This window comes from Cucumis melo, chromosome 10 (assembly GCF_025177605.1).
Source record: "Cucumis melo cultivar AY chromosome 10, USDA_Cmelo_AY_1.0, whole genome shotgun sequence".
In the NCBI taxonomy this organism is placed as follows: Eukaryota; Viridiplantae; Streptophyta; class Magnoliopsida; order Cucurbitales; family Cucurbitaceae; genus Cucumis; species Cucumis melo.
Window position 1 is genome coordinate 22526409 of NC_066866.1, and position 9349 is coordinate 22535757.

General features: G+C 33.8%; 1 long non-coding RNA gene across 6 annotated transcripts; it reads right to left on the bottom strand.

Moving 5' to 3' along the window:
* Positions 1–1351: 1351 nt before the first annotated feature.
* LOC103493442 (uncharacterized) lies at positions 1352–6027 on the bottom strand. Of its 6 annotated transcripts, XR_007824491.1 has the most exons (10): positions 5521–6027; positions 5356–5443; positions 4585–4674; positions 4053–4111; positions 3489–3574; positions 3302–3363; positions 3020–3103; positions 2806–2842; positions 2053–2272; positions 1352–1625 (listed from the first exon to the last, which is right to left on the bottom strand). It is a non-coding gene; the product is annotated as an uncharacterized LOC103493442 (long non-coding RNA). The 6 variants fall into 6 exon arrangements; XR_007824488.1 differs by lacking the exon at positions 5356–5443 and having other exon boundaries at positions 2053–2263; XR_538441.3 differs by lacking the exon at positions 5356–5443 and having other exon boundaries at positions 1352–1622.
* Positions 6028–9349: the final 3322 nt, after the last annotated feature.

Below are 9349 nucleotides of genomic sequence, written 5' to 3' on the forward strand. Positions count from 1 at the left end.
TTTCATCTTTTCTTTTTCTTCTTGGTACAAGATCTAAATGATATTGGTATAAAATCTAAACGATTGTGAACGGTCGTGTACCAATATCTACAATCAGTTATCTATCTCAGATAGACAAATATAGACCATTATCACTAATAGATTATTTAAATTTTGTACAAGATAGTTTAGACTAAGTACAAGATCGTTTAGACTAACAAAAGTACAAAATCGTTTAAATAGGTACAAGATCATTTAGATTAGTACAAGATTGTTTACACTATGTACAAGATCATTTAGACTAGGTACAAGAGTAAAAGATCATTTAGATTGGGTATAAGATCGTTTAGACTAGGGTACAAGATCATTTAGATTAGGTACAAAATTGTTTAGACTGAGTATAAGGTTGCAAGATCATTTAGATAGGTACAAGAGCGTTTAGACTGGGTACAAGATTGTTTAAACTTGGTACAAAATCATTTCTAATCATTTTCACACCTGCGTGATCGAGTGGTATTTTTGTTATGTCACATTATGGGCTTTGAGTTTTTTCCTTATTCAAAATTTTTCTGAGTAAATATTTTCGCACTTTGTTATATTTTTGAAAAGACCCCTAGTATTTTGACCAAAATAATTAACTTGATCCAACGATCCTAATGAAAACATGCGATGTTATCAGAATTCGCCAACTTGTCTTTAATTTCAATTTGGGACACATATCAACTTTTAATTAGTCCCAATTGACCAACGATGACAATTAAATACTATCATAGAAAGATTTCGTGACAGTTATTTGCAATCATTGATGCAGTAGTCATGGAAAGTATTTTATGACAGTTCGAAAAAACTGTCATGAAATGTGTTTTTAATGACAGAAAATAAATGTCACAAATATCTTATTTTATGACAAATAATAAATGTCATAATTTAGATTTTATGACAGATAATAACTATCATTATTTATGTTTTTGACGGATAATAAATATCATTACTTATAATTTATGACAATGATTAGCTGTCATCATTTCACCTACCATGTCTTTAATTAACTGTCAAGAATACCCTTTCCATGACAATTTTTTTAAAATTCAAATGTCATATTTTTTTTCAATCTCTGTTTTTCTTGCCCCTTTTTTTTTCAATCGCTGTTTTTCTTGCCGCCTTCCATTAGTCGACCAATTCAACCACAAAGACTATACAACCGACTCATAATGAAAACAAACCGTCAATGCATTAATATATATATATATATATATATATATATATATATATATATATATATATATATATATATATATATATATATATATATATATATATATATATATATATATATATATATATTAACATACACTTTGTAATATTTGTAGAGTTTTTGGTAAACAGTTTGCACAATGATAAAATAAACATACATGTTTTGGTACCAGCAAGCTATTTAAATAAGTAGCTTTCAATCAAAATTTTGCTACCAAACCTACAAAAAAACCTATAAATCAATAAATTGCTTCAACATGGTTTCATTGCTCCAATGGATTCTTGATTTTATCTAATCAACTGTTAATAAATACTCTCCCCCAGAATTACTGCTTCCATCACTGCTTGTTTCCTTTGATGACTCAGCATCACTATCGATACGATGCCTTCTACTATAAAATACAGTATCAAATTAGATATCCACTAACCACTCCCATGTACCTAATTTTAGATAACACTTGCAACATTTACCAGCTCAGAAAAAAATAACATCATTTCCATCTTAATAAATCTATAACACAAAAACAACTTAGAATAAGGTTTTTTTTGTAAAAATAAAATATAAATGACTAAAGGCAAAAAAGCTCAACGGATGAAAATCAAAAGGAAAGATCAATGAGATAGTGAAATAATTAACCATTGAAAAACCCACATTATAGAGTAAAACCCACATGCTATCATCATTGCTCCAATTATATTGCCACAACCGAAACATTCATTAACAGTTCAATAATTTCCACTTTATTTTTAATTAATAAACAAACCCAATGTTTGAACCATAATTTCTAGTGTAGTCAAGAATAATGCACAGACATGTACCTTCCAAGATGAAGATCGTCTCCAAGGAAAATAACACCGGTAGCAGCAACAATGGCAATTGAGAGTGGTTTAAAACTTCATACATAAACAGGCCCTTTCACATGTACACTCCATGTATGGATTGCAGAGACAAAGGATTGACCCACTTCCATACTATTTTTCAGCTTCCAAGCACTCATGTTTCCTTCTACTAATAGGCAAATTGGTGCAGCTATATAGCCTCGAAAACATAAAAAAAACACACCACAACTAGTTCATTTGGATACATATTCAACGTTTGAGTCTTTAAAATAACATTTGATTTACTGTCAGTTTCCATTATCAAATATCGATATTGAATTGACTCACTTCAAGAACTAACTCCACCCATCATTTGGACATATACAAAACGTTGACTACTATATAACCAAATATATTCGTTTTCATATATCAATACGAAATACAAATATGGATAAGACTCAGATAAAATACTATATAAATATGATGACACGTTATTTTCTAGTATTGTAACCGAATCATCCATCACAATTAGACAAAATAAAGCTAGCATTCCTATAAATATAATCTAAGCAAAGCCTAAGATCTCAAAAGACAATAACAGAGTTGCGGACCATCTTATTACTTCTTACCCAACAGCATAAATACATATCTTATCAAATTCAATTCATATGGGCAATGAAGCTAAAAGGGAAATAAACAAAAAAAAAAAAAATTGCAAGAAATGAATAGATATAAGAACATAGAGTTGAATACCGGACAGATATGGAACATTGCCTTTCTTCACTAGAAACTGCACATGTATCAATATTATATCATTATCTCGGTTCCAAGTACAGAATATAAGCAAATGAATGTATATATTTACTTTCTTGAGATCGACAAGACCTAACAAGAAGCAGAATCACAAGAAGACAGGCTTCCTAAGATAATACCATGCGGTACAAAAGTTATGAAATTTGATACTTACAATGTTTGGAGCATTTGTTTCGGACACAAAACCATCTTTGTCCAGCATGATAGCATCACCAGCATTTGCATTGTTTCCTTCAATCTATACGTTTCAATAGACTTGATCAATCACAAGAGATAATCAAAATGGATTGGACACAACCCATTTGATCTAGTTTCAAGTCAACAATAGATGATTGATTCAATCAAATATAATTCAAACAGTCAGTTTTACTGTGTTCAAAGTAACATTCTTTGAAGAAATATGTGCGTAAAGGTCACATTGTTGGAAATTCAATACCTTTGCAAGAATGTTGTTGAGAAGATTATTGTGATGAATCTTTGAATCCAAATTCTAACTGACTGAATGAGGGTTAAGAAAATGAGAACAGGGGAGTTGAATTATCAACATTTATTTTAATCAAACTTATGAGAGCAGACCAAATTACAGAGAGAGATCAAATACTAGGATAAAGGAATAGTCTTACATCTGGTGAGTTCCTACGTGTTGTAACAGTCACTAGAGTTATTCCACTCGAATTGTCGTAAACAGGAGGCTTCCATTCAGCAAGCACTGAATTTAGTTACAACATACTCAAAAAGTTAAATCCTAGAACGCACCAACACCATTAAGGCAACAAATTGGGCCAGCATTTTTATTAGTTAGCCTTTAACTTACTAAAAGCCTAGATAAGGAAATTAAGTAACAGGGGCTTAGAAATAGTCACCTTCTAAATAATATCCTGGACTAGTGACATCAATTATAACCCGATAAAGAAATAGCAGCACAGATGAAACTATAAATCTATAAATTAACTATAAATCAATTTCATAAGAGAAGGGAAAGAAAATCAATTTTCAACTATATATATATAAATTAACATCTTGTCCGTTTCAATTTGAGCAAACAATTCATCCAATTCTACTCTATCACCTGGATCTGACCTCGACATATTAGAATGATTTTTAATAAGTAACCAAAAAAGACTTATGTCATGTAGCAACAATCAATATAGTTAAAAAGTAAATGATGTACTCTTCAAGGATTTTACCAGCGTTCCATCAGTAATAGACTCAATCAGTGGAGGAACAACAACATCAAGCAGGTCCCCTTTGATACCAAACATGACAATGAGTTAGTTACAAAAGAAAGAAAAAAAGGTTAACAAATACAACTAAAGAAAAAGAAAGTTGTGTAGTTAGTGAACTTTCAATATACTCTTCATTGAATAAACAAGCCTGCTAGCAATATTAAAATTAATATTGCTTTAAGCTTCACACAACAGAACGACCAACCACTAGCAAAGAAATTCTATTGCAAGTTAACTAAGGGCAAAACTTAATGGATGGGTAAATAAATCATTTCATTTCCTCCAAGCGATGTTAGTATACAAAGTTAAAAATGTATCAGCAATTTTTACCTTCGTGCAACAACTTATAGACACAGATCTACACATTTAAACCTCACAATTGAGATAGACATCCTTCTTATTAAAGCATCACAATTATTAGATTTTACGACAAAATTTCGTTCATTGTCCCCCTATCCAAATTTTTTTAATCGACGAGTTCACAAAAATGTACCTGATTTCAAACCCGTTCAAGTAGATTCCAAAGCACACAAGTCTCGATCACATCCAACTTCCATCCTTAGATTTCTGCGTGCGTGCATGCCTAGGCAAACATATATTTTAAATTTTTACAATGCAGCAAAACCAAAAGCAGCAATTTTTTCATTATCTTATCCTATTCAATAATTACATGAAATGGATGTCATCTTTGCAACACTCTTGTATATCTATGTATATATACGATTTTATAAAGATTTGAATGAACTTTACTATATTTTATAAATAATTTCAATATTTTGCTATTCTTAGAAATGTCTCTTTTAAATTTTATATTTGACATTTTTTCCCCTTATTTATTTAACTTTGGTTGATATTCATTCAAGAATTCCTTTCATTTCGTAAGATTTCGCTTATTTTCTCGCATGTCTTATATATAATGTAAAATTGGAAACCAATTTCTCCATTTTGATCATCAGCTGCCGAAAGCCACCATTTGGCCAACCTTATTTCAATCATTTCATACACACAAAACACAAACTAAAAGATTTCCAATACACCTCTCTTCATAACTTCAAATTCTCATCCATCACTTTTTATGATCAATGCATGTTAGATCCAGATACAAAGATATCAAATCCATCTCAAAACCCAAATACTCAAAAGCCCAATCTAATTCCTTTAAACATAATCTGCCTTTTACAAACCAAATGAAACTTCCTAGCATTGCAGCTACAATCTAGCTCTGAATAGATAGAGAAAAAAAAAATGATAAAAAAGATCATACATGAATACTCCCTAAGCTCCCTTTCCAAAAGTCCTTCAACAAATTTATAAATATTAAAACATAGAAAAAGATGGACCCGCGTGACAACCTGCATATGTTCATATAAAAAATATATATAGAACTTGTAGTATTATTCAGAAAAGCATGTAATGTTCACATCAGTACCTTGTGGCGGTGGCCCTGCAAATGAAGGGTTACCTCACCTCTATAGGATTTCTTCCTTTTTTTTCCCTAGGCAAACATCCTTAGATTTCTTCATGTTTTGACAATGCAGCAAAACCAGAAGCAGTATTTTAAAAAGACATTGCACGTGCGTGCGTGCCTAGGCTCAAGGTGCAAGTTTGGTGCCTCGCTTTGAAACAACAAGGGGACGGCTGGCGGCCCTAGGGAATGGACATGGCCGTTTCGGTTCGACATAAAAAAAAAAAAACAAGGAGACGGCCGACATTTGAACCGAGACAATACTGATTTTGCTTGAGAGAGGAGACGGCCGGCGTTCGAACTGAAACGATAACAGCGATGTTCGAACCGAAATGGAAGAGATTTTGCGTGAGAGAGGAGACGGGAAGGGGAGGAGACGGCTGGCGGCAGCGTTGAGGAAGGAGTCGGGAACGGGAGGGATTTTGGAAAAGGAAAGGAGAGTGTACGTGAGGGTTTTGCACGAGGGAGAGATTTTTGCCTTTTCTTCATTTTTTTATTTTAATAAAAAATTTTAATTAATTTTTTTAATGCCCTTAGATATTATGATAGCAAACAACTGTCATGAATTTGGACATTCCGAAATTATCGTTTTTTTCTATCAAAAACCCACTTTTTGACGATTGATGACAGTTATTGTTCTCATCCTTTCAATTTGGGATGAAACCAACTATCATAATAAAGGGTTTTTCTTGTAATGCAAATTCAATTATTTGTATTTTTTCGTCATTAATTTGGTAAATGACATGGAAATTTGTTATTGATCCAAAAAATTTTATTCAACAAATGCTCCCTTTTTGAGATTTATGAGGATGAATCTCGAAAAAGATAAAGTTGAAGTCAAAAGACGAGTAAATTAAGCAAACTATGAATTTAGTATATGAATTTGATTGGAATTTGGTGTAAGGGGCAAATATGACCTTATGACGCCATGCTGCTTCTTGGGGTTTGTTAATGATAGATGATGCAACTTTGTCATGACGTCCTGCTGCTTCGTCGACGTATGAGGTTTGTTCATGATAAACGATGCAACTCTATCATGACACCCTGTTGCTTTTTGGGGTTTGTTCATGATAGACGATGCAACTCTATCATGATGCCCTGCTGCTTCGTCGACGTATGGGGTTTGTTCATGATAGACGATGCAACTCTATTATGACACCCTGTTGCTTCTTGGGCTTTGTTCATGATACACGATGCAACTCTATCATGACGCCTTACTGCTTCGTCGACATCGTCTTCTTGGATAGGTAGAGGCAGAGCTGCACCATTATCATCTTATTGGAGAGGCAGAAGAAAAGTTGTATCATCTTAGAGAGGCGAAGGCAGAGCTGCTTCATTGTCGTCATCTTTGGAGAGGTGGAAATGAAGCTGCACCATTGTTGTCATCTTAGAGAGGTGGAGGTAGAGCTGCACTGTCGTCATCCTCTTAAAGTTGCACCATCATCATTTAGAGAGTTGGAGGTCGAGATGTACTATTATCATCATGCTTAAAGCTATAACAGATTGGAGATGAATGAAACCCTCGATGGTCCATATTGAACACGATGATCCTCTCAATGGTCGATATTGGAGATGATGATCCTCTCGATGTAACATATTGGAGGTGATGACCTTCTCAACTACAACATATTTGAGATGACGACCTTCTATCGACTGCAACATATTTGAGATGACGACCTTCTCGGCTACAACATATTGAAGATGAAGATCTTCTCGACTGTAACATATTGAGATGACGATTTTCTCTGCTGCAACCTATTAGAGACGAAGATCTTCTCAACTGCAGCATATTTGAGATGACGATCTTCTCGATTGCAATATATTTGAGATGACAATCTTCTCGATGACAACATATTTGAGATGACGATCTTTTCGTCTGCATCCTATTGCAGATGAAGATCTTCTTGACTGTAATATATTGAGATGAAAATCTTCTCCACTGCAACCTATTGGAGATGAAGATCCTCTTAGCTAAAACATAATTGAGATGACAATCTTCTCCACTGCAACATATTTGAGATGGGAATCTTCTCGGATGCAACATATTTGAGATGATGATCTTCTCGACTGTAACATATTTGAGATGACAATCTTCTCGATGACAACATATTTGAGATGACGATCTTTTCATCTGCAACCTATTGGAGATGAAGATATTTTTTACTGTAACATATGAGATGACAATCTTCTCTGCTGCAACCTATTAGAGATGAAGATCTTCTCAGCTGAAACATATTTGAGATGACAATCTTCTTAATTGCAACATATTTGAGATGATGATCTTCTCAGCTGCAACATATTTGAGATGATGATCTTCTCGATTGCAACATATTTAAGATGAAAATCTTCTCGACTACAACATATTTGAGATGACAATCTTCTCGACGACAACATATTTGAGATGACGATCTTTTCGACTGCACCCTATTGGAGATGGGATATTCTTGATTGTAACATATTGAGATGAGGAAAAATTTGCTGCATCGATATTTTGGAGATGAGGAAAAATTTGCTGCATGATCCATGATCAAGTTCCTCATAATCAAAATTCTGAGACTTTGTTGATGTTTCTTCAAATTCAAGGTCAAAGATTTCATCAAAGCTCGTTCAAATGCAAGACTGGAGACTTCACCAATGCTTCACCGACTTCAAGGATTGCATTGTTACTTTTCCATGTCCAAGTTTAAAGGCTTCATCAATGCTTCCTCATATTCAAGCTCGAACGCTTCATTGATGTTTCCTTATATTCATGCTCAAAGGCTTCATCGAAGCTTCCTCATATTCAAGCTCGAAAGCTTCATCGATGCTTCCACATATTCAAGCTTGAAGGCCTCTTCGACGCTTCCTCATATTCAAGCTTGAAGGCTTCATTGACGCTTTCTCATACGTAAATTCAAAAGTTTCGTCTTTCTCAAGAAAAAAAAAACCTTCATCATTGCTTCTTCAAGCTCAAGTTTGAAGACTTTAGGCTTCATCAATGTAGATGCAGCTTTGCCTCCTCTCCAAAATATCGATGCAGCAAATTTTTCCTCATCTCAATATGTTACAGTCAAGAATAAAATTCCTCATCTTAATATTTTTTTTAATGAAACTGAACACCATCAATTGCCTAGTGCCATGCTTTACGTGGTCATGACACTGCTCTTGTTTGTGTGCAACTAAACTTAAGATTTATTTTAAGTTGCCTACGTACCCTTATAGGAATAAAGTCAAAATGTAGTTCAACTTGAGTTTTTTTCTTTTACTGGACAGAACTTAAAGTTTTCCTTAAGCTGTCTACGTACCCTTTACAATATAGAGATCAAGTCAAAACGTAATTCAACTTGAGTTTTTTTCCTTTTACTGGACTGAACTTAAAGTTTTCCTTAAGCTGCCTACGTACTCTTTACAATATAGGGATCAAGTCAAAACGTAGTTCAACTTTTTTTGGCCATTCACCTTTTAAGCTCTTGTGGGCTAGGAGCACCATGCAATTTAGGCTCTTGCGATAAGAAGCTTTACATGTTTAGTAGCTCATATTTTCATCAAGGATTTGTTCACCTTCTCCGTTTGTAGAATTGGTGAATATAATAAGTCTTGGCTTCACAGTCAAGGAGCCTTCTATACTTATGTCAACAAATAGCTTCCTCTTCATGCGTGATTGGAACATGACTGTGAATCTTACCGTCATCATTGTTTGCTTCATGAAATAGCTTTGTCTTCAAAATTTTCATCTCTCTTTGTTGTTGATCGTTTGTCATCTTTACACGATCAAAAGCAGGTGTTGAAGGTCGATCTTTCTTCGATGTGGAGA